The following is an 8051-nucleotide window of genomic DNA, read 5'->3' as shown; positions in this document are numbered from 1 at the left end:
ATATGTTTAATGTGATTGTACATATATAACCTATATCAGAATTACTTGCTGTCTGAGGAGAGGGAGGGAGGGAGACAGATTTGAAACTGAAATCTTATAAAACAAATGTGTTTGGTTGTTTTTTTTTGGTGAGGCAATTGGAATTAAGGACTTGCCGGGGTCACACAGTGTCAAGTGTCTGAGCTGTAAAACAAACGTTGAAAACTATTTCTACATGTAACTGGAAAATAATAAAATAGTTTTATGGGGGGAAAAGATTCTCATTTCCAAGATACATAAGGAACTGAAAAAAATTTATAAGAATAAAAATCCATTCTCCAGTTCATAAATGGTCAAAACATATGGACAGGTGGTTTTCAAAGACAAAATTATCAACAGCCATATAAAAACCTAATCACTAACAGAAATGCAAATTAAAATAACTCTGATGTTTTACCTCATATCCACCATATTAGCAAAGATGACAAAAATGGAAAATGACAAATACTGAAGGGGCTGTAAGCTAGCTGGTATGAACTATTGATGGAGCTCTGAACCAGCCATCTGGAAAACAACCTGTCCCTAAATGTTATTACTAAACATATTCTTGGACCCAGAAAAAAAAAAGAACCCATGCGTGCAAAAATATTGATAACAGATTTTTTTTTTTTACTGGAAAGAACTGAAAACCAAAGAGATACCCAGAGAAGTAATGAAGATGAAACAAGATACCAACCTCCTAATAGAAGTGATAGCCTCAAGGTACAGAGATATATAATTGGCAAGAATTTGAAACAAGTTTTTGTTTTCCTTTTTACATTGCGGGGGGGGGGGGGTGGAGAGAATACAACAATTTTTATTTATTTTACTAAATTTTTAAAGGCCCATGCCTTTTAAAAGTTTCTTTTAAAGTTCTCCAAGTTCTCCAAGTGCAGAGCTTTGTATTAAAGCATAATAGTTAACAGGTAAATGCTTTGCAAACCTATATAAATGTTATTTATCCCACAACCACTCTGGGAGGCAGGTGCTATTGTAAATGAGACAAGCTGGTTAAGTGACTTTCCCAGGAATAGAGAGCTAATAAGTGAGGGAGGATTAAGTCTTCCTAATTCTGAGACCAGTATTCTATTCACCAGGCAATCTAGAGGCCTTCAATACTTGTAGGGCTGGCACATAGAAGTTTAGCCCTTATTTCTTTGGACTAGAAGGCAGAACTGGGATCATCAGTCGCAACAGTTTATTAAGCCTCTACTTTATGTTAAACACTGGGATACAAATACTGAAGTGAGAAAACTCTTTCCCTCAGAGAGCTTAAATTCTTATCAAAGAGTGGAAAGTACAGATTTTTATGTTCCCTTGCATAAGGAAAAATTTAATGAACAAGCTTCCTGGGAAGGTGGTAAACCCATGAATGGAGTTTTATGACAGCTTGTCAAGGATGGTGTCACAGGCACTCCATAGATACGATTTGCAATTCTACGACATTGTCCACTAGTACATGACATTTTAAGCCTTATTTAATGTCTTGGTCCATGCTCACAAAGAAGTGTAAGATTATAGCTGCCCTAACAGTACTGTGGTAGACCCAATGAGCTAATACCAAAACCTACTCTCCTATCTGGTGGGTGTGGCTCTTATGCCAGCACTCTTAGTTTAAGGTTTGATATTGAGACAAAACGAGGCACTCAAGTCATTGAACAATTGAAAAAGGAGGTTTGCTTTGCTTTAACAGCAGGATATGTAACAAGGATACTGGGGCACTCAATCCCTCTGGATGCATGCCCACATAGAAATAAGTCTGGTCATCAGGACAGAATATGATGAATGACATGGTGACTTGCACGGTTGTCAGAAATCCACCAAGTCCAGGGGGTCTGGCCTATGTGTAGCTAGAACTTTTTTATGCTGTTAGTTGGCCAAGAAGTTGTGTCGGTAAAGCCAGGGCCAATCAGGTCCAGAGGGCAACTTTGTTAATCTATGGTACGGGAGGAAGGGGAGGGGCCTGGGCCATGTTGTAGGTAGAGGGAAAGGAAAGTCTATTTCAGCAAGCAGCAAAGAGATGGTGAAGTGGTTGTTCACAAGTAACAGCCTGCAAAAAGCCCCTACTCTGTTAAAGATAAAAATTTCAATGTGGCAAACTGAAAGAAACCAATCAGGTGTGGATATAATTAATGCAAAGTCCCCTGCAGGGTGTCCACCTGCTAGATTAAAACATCAACACAGGGGTACAGCGTGTCCTTGGGCCGAGGAAACGCGTGTCGGGCCGGCGGCTGTGAGTGAGAGAGCGGGCCGTGACTGTGAGTTGAGCTGACTTGACCATGGGGGACATCGAGAAAGGCAAGAAGATCTTCGTGGCAGAAGTGTGCCCAGTGCCACACCATGGAGAAGAGGGGCAAACCCAAGACCGGCCGCAAGACCGGCCAGGCCCCGGGCTTCTCCTACACCAACACCAACAAGAACAAAGGCATCACCTGGAATGATGATACGCTGATGGAGTACCTGGAAAACCCCTCCCCAGGAAGTACATCCCCGGGATGAAGATGATCTTCCCCTACATGAAGAAGTCCGAGAGGGCCAACTTGATAGCCTACCTTAAGCAGGCCACCAATGAGTAACTGTCTGCTGCCTTATTTATTCTAATTGAAGGTCTCTGCTGATGAGATCTCTTTCCTTTTTTTTTACATGTACCATAATGACCCTATTTAAATTGGTTTCATTAACCTGAGAATTGTGATCACGAATGGCTGTTTAAAAACGTTGTTCAGCAGTCCTAATAAAGGAATTATGTAGATTAGGTAGGCTTGTGTTTAAATGAGAATGATTGTTTTCTGTCACCACAACCTATCATGCTTTTCTGTTAAAAAATATTGAGGGGCAGCTAGATGGCACAGTGGATAGAGCACCGGCCCTGGAATCAGGAGTACCTGAGTTTCAAATCTGGCCTCAGACACTTAACACTTAACTAGCTGTGTGACCCTGGGCAAGTCACTTAACCCCAATTGCCTCACTAAAAAAAAAAATTTTTTTGATTAGACAACTTTTTTTTTAAGGGCAATGGGCTCCACCTCTGTCTTGCAAAGTTTTAATTGAATCTGGCTTCTTTTTACTAAACAGTGGGGAAAGCCTACTTATTGTTTCATAGGACTTTTACCTGTAATATGTTTGGGGAGTGGGGATTATCCTTTGGGAAAGTGCCCCAGCCTGTCCAAAGGCAAGGTCTACTGAATCAAACAAGCCAGGCATTTCCAACTTAAATTCATTAATTTTCCATGCATACACAGTCTGATGACAAAGATTTGATTTAAATTCTGTCTTCAGATTGCTGAAAGGCTTCAGAGTACTTTATTGTATAACAGTCTTGAGTAAAGAACATCCCATCACACAATGAGTGACCTTTGGGACTGTGAAGAGGCACAGATGAGTTCAGCTAGAGCTAGGACCTTCTGCTGAGCTTCAGACATACCTGTTTGAAGCTCAGCCAAACCTTGGGATTCACTTTTAAGACCTATTGATTTAAAGTTTGCAGACATGTTCTACAGTATGTGAATAGTAGTGTTAAAACTCACTGGAACGTTCAGCTGTAAAGATGTACCATTAGGATATCTGCTAATGATGTGATCATAAGACTGAATTCAGAAATTAAACAGTGGTGAATACTTAAAAGATCAGCACACAGCCACCTGGTGGGAAGAGCACTAGATTTAGAGCCAGATGAGTCCTAGTACTTCTACTGTATGAAATTACACAAATTGCTTATATTTCTCCAGGACTCAGCATCCTCATTTGAAATTAAGGGGTTTAACTAAATTATCTCTCTCTAATTCTATGAACCACCCCAGCCAAAAGATAAAGATTCGTTCTCCAACATGTTCTTTTTTTTTTTTTTAAGTGAGGCAATTGGGGTTTAAGTGACTTGCCCAGGATCACACAGCTAGTAAGTGTATGTGTCTGAGGCTGGATTTGAACTCAGGTACTCCTGACTCCAGGGCTGGTGCTCTATCCACTGCGCCACCTAGCTGCCCCTGCAACATGTTCTTCTAAGGAATGTATCAATCTTTTACAAATTGAAAGGTTGAACTGTGGAAACTGAGGACCAGGGAAGGCATGGCTGTTCTGCTATATAAATTCAATGCAATTGAAGATCACTGATGAACACAAAATGATCTGTGGTTATATATCAAAGTTAGAAAACAGAAAGCTGGGGACAGTTAGGTGGCACAGTGGATAAGCACCAGCCCTGGATTCAGGAGGACCTGAGTTCAACTCAGCCTCAGACACTTGACACTTATGGCTGTGTGACCCTGGCAAGTCACTTAACCCCCATAGCCCCACCAAAAAAAAAAAAGGAAAGAAAGAAAACAGAAAGCTACTTATTAATCAGATTTCTTTTATTGTTCCAAATTTTAATAACTGGCCCATGAGGGACATATATAATGTACCCATATAAAAGAAGAAAGGGCTACTCTTCAGATTGGTGCATTAAAATAGACCACTTCATCAGTCTTGGTTTTCTTGGTTTGATATCTGGTTAGAGACAATGGCTTGTTTTCATGAGGGAGACTTTTAAATACTCGAAGATGTATAAATTCCTCATCACCAACATGAACCTAAGAAGCAAAAAATAAATATCAGTTAGAGACTAAATAATGTATTTTATTCTATTTGAACTAAATATCAAGAAAGGGTTCACTTTAGTATGACATGGAGGAAGAGTTAGACACAACTGAAATGGCTGAACACAGACAAGTGAACAAACCAAAGCAGGTACATGACAGTAATTTACAGGTTAGTTACAATACTGTATTTTGGATCAGAAACTTCCCAATTTACAATTACAAAGCGCCTAGATTTTTCCTACTTTTTTTTGGAGGGAAGGGGAAGAGCAGAGTTTGAAGGGAAGGGATTATTCCCACCACTCTCCTATTTCTTTGCCTCAAACAAGGACTGACCCTTCACACCTGCCTCAAAACCTCTTCCCCTTTCCCCAGGTTCTCTATAGGGGTGGGATTAGTCCACGTCCCAGTCACTTCTCCCCATTCCTATCAGTGCTTTTATGGCTTTCTAACTATTTTGGTGTCTGGTACTTATGGAGTATTTAATCTAATTAATGAAACAAGAAACACCATCACCTCTACCTGCTCCTCAAAGTTTACTAGCATTCTCCACAAAACACTTAACTAAAAAGTATTTATGAAGGCACCTAAATAACACAGTATCAGATTAGAAAACCATTTTACTTCTGCATGGTACCTTAATAAAGTAGTTTGTTCCAGCAACCAATTGACTTTAAATTCCCTGTCTAAATGATTGGAAACTTCCTATTTTCTTTCTCTTCAAGCTCTGCCTTTACCTGAGGAATAAAAAACAAACCAAAAAATGTGTTTGAATAATTACAAAAGAAGGAAAAAACACTACTTGAATCCAAGTGGTAAATGTATCTGGTGATTATTTTGATTATGAGATTTGGAGCCAATTACAGTAATCATCTTAACCTTTAAGTGAAAATGGAGTACTGTCACATATCTTAAAAATAAAACAATTAACTCTAGGAAACAGCATAGATTTTTTTACAATTATGATTAGTGGAAGAGAATTTCTAACCAAGCAAGGAATAGATATCATAAAAGAAAAACTGACAACTTTAGGTTCATACAATTTTAAAAAGCTTTTACACACATACCAAATAAAGGTCTGATATCCCCATGAGAAACAGAAATGGACAAAAATTTGTTACACTGCGAGCCAATATATGAACAAAATATTTTCAAAATAAAGCTTTGAGGGGCAGCTAGTTGCTCAGTGGATATAGCACCCGCCCTGGATTCAGGAGGACCTGAGTTCAAATCCGGTCTCAGACACTTGACACTTAACTAGCTGTGTGACCCTGGGCAAGTCCCTTAACCCTCATTGCCCTGCAAAAAACAACAACAAAAACCAAAATAAAGCTTTGAGGCTCATCCTCTATATCAGAGGTATTGCAGTGGGCAATGATCATTACTCAATGTAATTAGGAAGCAGTTAAACAATTTTTTAAAACAAATATGCACCCAGTTCTATTTGAGTTTGACACCATGTTTACTCTAAATGTAAGAAAAATGAAAATCAAAAGAACTCTAAGGTTTCACTTTTACACCATGCAATTAATAAAGAAAAAACAAAGAAAATGAGTGTCCCAAAGAAATGGCTTTTTCCTCATGACAGAGATGAAGGAAACTACTAGAACAAATGTTTGTGTACATAGTTAAGTACAGTCACTATGCTATTGTTAATGTCACAAGATTGTGGAGGTGGAAAATGACTATTGATGCAAAGACCAAATGAATCAATAAAATATATTCAAAAAGAGAAAACAACATTGATACAAGTGTTTTCTCCTGTTCTCTACTGGTGAAAGAAGGAATAAAAAGACTTGGAATACGTTTATTTTATAGAGGTTGTATGGTTATTTCCTGTAATCTAGTTATCATAAGATCTAGTCAGCACTAATACTTCCTATAATCACCAAAAAATAGCTCATAATCATCTGTTTTTTTTTTTTTGTTTAATGGCAAGATGAGTCAAGAGGAGTAGCCTCTCAGTTCACTATACGTAAATGTTCATAACTTACAATGATTCCTTCCTTCTTCCCTCACGGAACCCTATCTTGTAAGAAACAAGTACAGCATGTTTCAAAACAATTAGTTTTAATACATTCAGCTACAAACTTACAAAAACATTTGAAAGGTTAATGTAAATTTTTAAATATTATTTTTCTTATCAAAATTCAACATAACCTATACATTGTGAGACACACACACATCACTTTAGATTTTTGAACTTTGTGAAAACTTTAATCAGTCCTGCTCAGTAACTCAATAATCCTCACTGAAGGATTTCACCTGTCGTCTTAGTCTTGAAAAGTGGTTCCACCCCCCCACCCGCCCCCGTCCCCCCAAAAAGGCTTTGATTTGAACATACAAGTAAAAGCCTGAGGAATAGAACAGATGATCCATCCACAGGTCTCCAGAAAACGCCGCCCACACAATGCATGACCGGATGCCCAGTCTTATTAAAAGATCATTCAAAAATAAGTGAAAATAAATTCAAATTATTAAGCTTCCAATGATGCTTTTTGTCAGCTTGAAGGCATCTACGCTTGTTATTAAAGCTCAAACTGCCCTAAAGACTTGTGGAACACGCTGCTTTGTGGGACCTTTTGCTTAGAAAAATTTTTGGAAGATCACTGGAACAGAAGACGCCAATTCTGGCATCGTTTCCAGCTCTAGATCTGAGTCCTAGGTGTGGTTCGGGAATAATGTGCTGCTACAGAAAAGCAGGAAGTTTCATTTTCGCTTGGTGTTCCCAGTCTCGCACACTGAACTGAGCTCTTTTGGGTACCTATCAACGGGGAGGAATCTCAGGATTTAAAGAGGGAAGAGACCTCAGCAGAGTCTTCCCCGCTCGAAAACCTCTTTCATCTATGGCTGGGCGGGGAACGCATAGCAGTACGGCCGGCGGGTAGCAGCGATGGGCTCCCGGCGGGGTAGCAGGCGATGGGCTCCCGGCGGGTAGCAGCGATGGGCTCCCGGCGGGGTAGCAGCGATGGGCTCCCGGCGGGTAGCAGCGATGGGCTCCCGGCGGGTAGCAGCGATGGGCTCCCGGCGGGTAGCAGCGATGGGCTCCCGGCGGTTTCAGCAGCGATGGGCTCCCGGCGGGTAGCAGCGATGGCTCCCGGCGGGTAGCAGCGATGGGCTCCCGGCGGGTAGCAGCGATGGGCTCCCGGCGTGGTAGGCAGCGATGGGCTCCCGGCGGGTAGCGCGATGGGCTCCGGCGGGTAGCAGCGATGGGCTCCCGGCGGGTAGCAGCGATGGCGCTCCGGCGGGTAGCAGCGATGGGCTCCCGGCGGGTAGCAGCGATGGCTCCCGCGCAGCTCTTACCCTGGTCCGCGATCTGCTGCGTTTCGGCGTGGCCGGTTGGGGTGTCCGTGAGTCCTCCAACAGCATCTTGGCAAGTTCTTTCGCTGCGGCGCAAACAGAACTGAGTGATGCAGGAATGGACACCAGTGACAGACTTAAGGGAGTCCCGGTGGTCAC

At 41.2% G+C, this 8051-nt stretch overlaps 1 pseudogene; it reads left to right on the top strand.

The window, feature by feature from the left end:
- Positions 1-2291: 2291 nt before the first annotated feature.
- LOC122750314 lies at positions 2292-2594 on the top strand (annotated as a pseudogene).
- The last annotated feature ends 5457 nt before the right edge of the window (positions 2595-8051 follow it).

This window comes from Dromiciops gliroides, chromosome 3 (genome assembly GCF_019393635.1).
Source record: "Dromiciops gliroides isolate mDroGli1 chromosome 3, mDroGli1.pri, whole genome shotgun sequence".
Taxonomy (NCBI): Eukaryota; Metazoa; Chordata; class Mammalia; order Microbiotheria; family Microbiotheriidae; genus Dromiciops; species Dromiciops gliroides.
This window is presented reverse-complemented; position numbering and strand designations above follow the sequence as displayed.